The sequence below is a fragment of the Galeopterus variegatus genome, unplaced genomic scaffold (assembly GCF_000696425.1).
Source record: "Galeopterus variegatus unplaced genomic scaffold, G_variegatus-3.0.2 Scaffold190, whole genome shotgun sequence".
Lineage (NCBI taxonomy): Eukaryota > Metazoa > Chordata > Mammalia > Dermoptera > Cynocephalidae > Galeopterus > Galeopterus variegatus.
In genome coordinates, this window is record NW_007726301.1 from 184585 (window position 1) to 190013 (window position 5429).

At 32.8% G+C, this 5429-nt stretch overlaps 1 protein-coding gene across 1 annotated transcript in view; it reads left to right on the forward strand.

Annotated features, from left to right (window-relative positions):
- Positions 1–5429, forward strand: part of PRMT9 (protein arginine methyltransferase 9) — a 37146-nt gene that overhangs the window by 17800 nt on the left and 13917 nt on the right. The window lies entirely within an intron of this gene.

Genomic DNA, 5429 nt, shown 5'->3' on the forward strand with positions numbered 1-5429 from the left:
GAAAAATATTTGACAAAACCAGGAAAAAAAGTATTTTAGTTACATAGTTAATTATATTTAGGTTTCATATGCATTTTCTTTTGTTACAAAATTTACCTCTTCATTGGTTAACCAATAAAAGTTACCACCATATTTTTCGTTAAAACAGCCTTGTACATATAAATTGTAGGGATAAAGAGGTTTGATATATAGACACACATTTATATACATATATACACACATACATATGTATGCATATATATATAAAATTTTAAACAGATGTACTTGATACAGGACTTTAAAGAGATCATATCTAGTTGTAAATTTGCCACTGAATTCCTGAAGTACAGGTTGAATATTCCTTATCTGTAATGCTTGAGACCAGAATTATTTTGGATTTTTTTTTTGGATTTTGGAATATTTTTGTAACACTTACTGGTTGAGCATCCCCAATCTGAAAATCTGAAATGCTTCAATGAGCATTTCCTTTGAGTGTCAAAAGGTTTTGGATTTTGGAGCTTTTCAGATTTTGGATTTTCAGATATGGGATGTTCAACCAGTAGTAAAATTGTCTGAGTCACTTAGTATCTCTCTCTCATCCTCAGTTTTCTCTTCTGTAAAATGAGAATACTGGACTAAATGCATTTGAAGGCATTTTAGCTCTGAATTCTTAACACAAATGAGGTTTAATTTATTTGGTATAGTCACCATGGAAAGCCTAATTTATTTATTTCTAGTTTTGATTTAATTTTAAACTTACAGAAAAACTGCAAGAATAATGAAAAGTACTTTTATACACATTTACCCATTATTTACATTTTCTCCTAGTTGTTTTATCATTCTCATTCATTCCCTCTCTCTCAATGTATATAATGTTATTATTTTTCGTTTTTGAGAATAGGTTAGAGGCATCATGTTCTTTTACTACCAAATACTTTAGTGTGTATTTTCTAAGAACAAAAACATTCTCTTACATAACTCTGGTACAATACAATCTATATTTAGGCTTTGTCCGTTGATCCACTGCTATCCTTTATAAAACAATTTTTTCCTCAGTCTAGATTCAAATGCAGGATCATGCATTGCATTCAGGTGTCAGGTCTCTTTAGTTAATCTGTAGCAGTTCCTCAGTCATTGCTTGTCATATTACACATTTTGGGCAGGGATACCACAGAAGTGTTCTCAGTGCATCATATTAGAAAGCACACAGAGCTATTCTGTTACGGATGATAATTTTGATCACTTGGGTAAGGCTGTGTCTATCATGTTTCTCCATTGAAAGTGTTTAATTTTACCCTTTGTAATTAATACTTCATTAATGGGTATTAATATTTTGAGACCATGTAAACATCCCATTCCTCATTATATCTTTGTTCACTAATTTTAACCTCTATTGATGATTTTTTTAACTCATCATTTTTTCAGTATTTATTAGTCGGCATTCTCCTGTAAGAAAGAGCTTTCCCTTCTATCCCATATATTTATTTATAGTGGTACGGGCTCATGACTTTTTAAATTTTATTCAATGAGTTATAACCCATTACTATCAGTATTTATTTTGATGCTGAAATTGTCCCCCATTTGGCCAGTGGGAACTCCTTCAAACTGGCTCCTGTGTCTTTTTGATATGTTTCCATCATTCTTTGAGCATATTCTTCCTTTCGGTGCACCAGTTGTTCTATATTCGTCTTGTATTTTTCTCTGCCCCAGCCTAAGAATCAGTTTTTCTCCAGGGAACCCTAGTTCTTTTTAGGGAGATCTGTGTTTTGAAATCAAGATCTTGATGATAGGTACTACTGGTTAGTCATTGCTTTTAAGCCCTCTAAGTGGACAAAGCTAGGAAATGTGTGTGTGTGCATGTGTGTGCATAAGCGCGCATGTTATAGATCCATACACACGTACAATCTCTCATATATACACACATACCTGTATAGGTATTTATTTATTTATCTAAATAAAATTAAGAATTCATACTGATGCTTCAGTTCCAAATCACCACTATAGGGTATATTGTAGTCTTTCCTCTTTTCTTTCTTTTTTTTTTTTCTTTTTGACGACTGACTGGTACTTGTATCCAAACCCTTGACCTTAGTATTACAAAAGGGCACTTTAACCAACTGAGCTAACCAGTCAGCCGTCATTTTCCCCCTTTTCATACTCATATTTATAATTTTCTTTCTCCAACAGTGAAAGCCTGGCTTCCTCTAACATCACTATACTTACTCATTTGCTCATGCCTAGAATGCATATAACATCATTTCAGAATTGCTAACCCCCACCATTGTGGAAATGAAACTTACTAACTAGAGTTTAATGTTATAGGTTTTTTTAATATACAATTTACATACTCTTAAGTGATGAAATGTTAAGTGTATAATTAGATGTTTTGATTATTTGAGTGATTTTTTAAAGTTGATTTTTGAAATTGCCTTTATAGCAACACATTGATTCAAACATGGCAAAAAGTGGTTTGATTTTTTTTTTGTAAATAGGCAAGTTTTGTGGAGGCCTTTTAATAATATCATTATTAAAATTGGTAATTTCAGTTTTCTTTAAAAATTAGGTAAATTAGAAGGTAAAGAAATTGATTTTTCTCTTTGAAACATAAAATGGTACCAGAGATGTTTCAAACATGTTTTGAATAATGGAGTATTTGGGGAATTTTTTGTTTTTGGTTTGATATTTACAGTGTGACTACTGAGAATGATTATATACATGGATTTAAATTCTTATATGTGTGCCATATTCATTCTTTAGCATACAGGTATACAGTTTTCCCAGCATTGTTTGTGGGTTTATTTATGGGGTCTCTTTTCTATTCCATTGGTCTATATGTCTGTCTTTATACCAGTCACACCACAGTCTTGATTACTGTTGCTTTGTAGTATGTCTTGAAATCAGGACGTGTGAGGCCTCCAACTTGTTCTTTTTCTTATTAGGGGTCCCTTGAGAAAAACACAGCTGGGATTTTGATAGGGATTGCATTGAATTTGTATATCTCTTTGGGTAGTTGGACATTTTAACATATTAATCGTTCCAGTCCATGAACACCAGATGTCTTTCCATTTATTTGTATTTTTTAAAATTTAACAACATTTTGTAGTTTTTCAGTGTATAAGTCTTTTGCCTCCGTGGTTAAGTTTATTCCTAAGTATTTTATTCTTTTAGATGCTATTGTTAATGGGATTTTTTCTTAATTTCTGATTTGTATTGGCCATTGTTAGTATATAGAAATGCAGTTGATTTTTACATGGTTATTTTGTATCCTGCAGTTTTGCTGAAATCATTTATTACTTTTAACAGGGTTTTTTGACTGTTTTTCCTTGTCTGTTTTTCTTTAGGGTTTTTTTGTTTTGTTTTTCTTAAGGGATTTCTATATATAAGATTATGCCATCTGTGAGCAGATATAATTTTACTTCTTCCTTTCCAATTTTGGGTGCATTTTATTTCTTTTTCTGGTCTAATTGCTCTGACTAGGATTTCGAGTACTACGTTGAATAGATGTGGTGAAAATGGGCATCTTTTCCTTGTTCCTGATCTTAGGAGAAAAGCTTTCAGTCTTTCACAGTTGAATATCATTTTAGTTGTGGGTTTTTCATATACAGCTTTTATTATGTTGAGGTAGTTTCCTTCTATTCCTAGTTTGTTGAGTATTTTTATCATGAAAGATTATTGAATTTTGTCAAATGCCTTTTCTGCATCAATTGAGATGATCATGTATTTTTTAACCTTCATTCTGTTAATGTAGTGCCATTGATTAATTTTTGTGTGTTGAAATGTCCTTGTATTCCAGGTATAAATCCAACCTGGTCATGGTGTATAAGCCTTTTAATGTGCTGTTGAATTGTTTGCTAGTATGAGGATTTTGCATCAATATTCATTGGAGATGTTGGTCTGTAGTTTTCTTGTGTCCTTGTCTGGTTTTGGTTTCAAGGTAATGATAGCCTCATACAATGAGTTTGGAAGTTTTCCCTACTCTTCAGTTCCTTGGAAGAGTTTGAGAAGGATTGATGTTAGTTCTTTAAATGTTTAGTAGAGTTGTCCAATGAAGCCAGTCTTGGTCATGGGCTTTTCTTTGTTGGGAAGTTTTTGTTATTTATTTATTTAATTTATTTTTTGGCAGCTAGCTGGTACAGGGATCTGAACTCTTTTTTTTTTTTTGTCCTTTTTGAGACTGGCCGCACCGCACTCAGCCAGTGAGCACTGTGAGCGCACCGGTCATCCCTATACAGGATCCGAACCCGTGGTGGGAGCGCCAGCGCCGCACTCTCCCGAGTGCGCCATGGGCTCGGCCCAGGGATCTGAACTCTTGACCTTGGTGTTACAGCACCACACTCTAACCAACTGAACTAACCAACCAGCCCTTTGTTGGGATGTTTTTGATTACTGCTTCAATCTCCTTACTAGTTATAAATCTGTTCAGATTTTTTATTTTTTATGATTCTGTCTAGGTAGGTTGTACGAGGGTACTTTAAAAAGTTCATGGAAAGGTTTCTGTTATCTTTTAATTCTACTTTTCCACAAACTTTTTGAAGTACTCTCATATATTTCTAGGAATTTATCCATTTCTTTTAGGTTATCCAATTTGTTGATGTATAATTGTTCATAGTGTTCTCTTATAATCCTTTTTAGTTTTGTAACATCAGTTGTAATATTGTTTCATTTCTCTTAGTTATGAATCTTCTCTTTTTTCTGGAGTCCACTTAAGGGTTTATCAATTTGGTTGATCTTTAAAAAAACACCTATAGGTTTTATTGACTTTATCCCCATTAGTTTTCTGTTCTCTGTTTATCTCTGCTTTAATCTTCATTATTCCTTCTGCTAATTTTTGGTGAGTGTGTTTTTCTTTTTTAGTTCCTTGAGGTTTAAAATGAGGTTGTTGATTTAAAATCTTCCTTTTTAAAAAAAAATGTAGGTATTTAGTGCTATAAATTTCCCTCTTAGTACTTCTTTTGCCGTACTCTGTAAGTTTTGCTGTATAGTTGTCCTTTGGTATCTATGGGGGATTGGCTTCAGAACATCCTGCAGATACCAAAATCTGAGGATATTCAAGTCCTGATATAAAATGGTGTAGTTGCATATAGCCTGTGCAATCCTCTTGTATACTTTAAATCATCTCTAGATTAGTTATAATACCTAATACAATGTGTAAATGCTATGTAAATATAATACCTAATACAATATATAAATGTATGTAAAGTTTTTATACTGTGTTGTTTAGGAAATAATGACAAGAAAAAAAAAGTCTGTACATGTTTAGTATAGATGCAGTTTTTTCCTGAATATTTTCAATCTGTGGTTGGTTGAATCCATAGATGTGGAACCCATGGGTATGGAGGGCTGACTGTATTGTGTTTTCATTTTCGTTTGTTACCAGATTATATTTGTGTGTTTCTTTTTTTTTTTTTTCCTTTTTGTCTTTTTTCGTGTCCGGCAACGGATCGCAACCC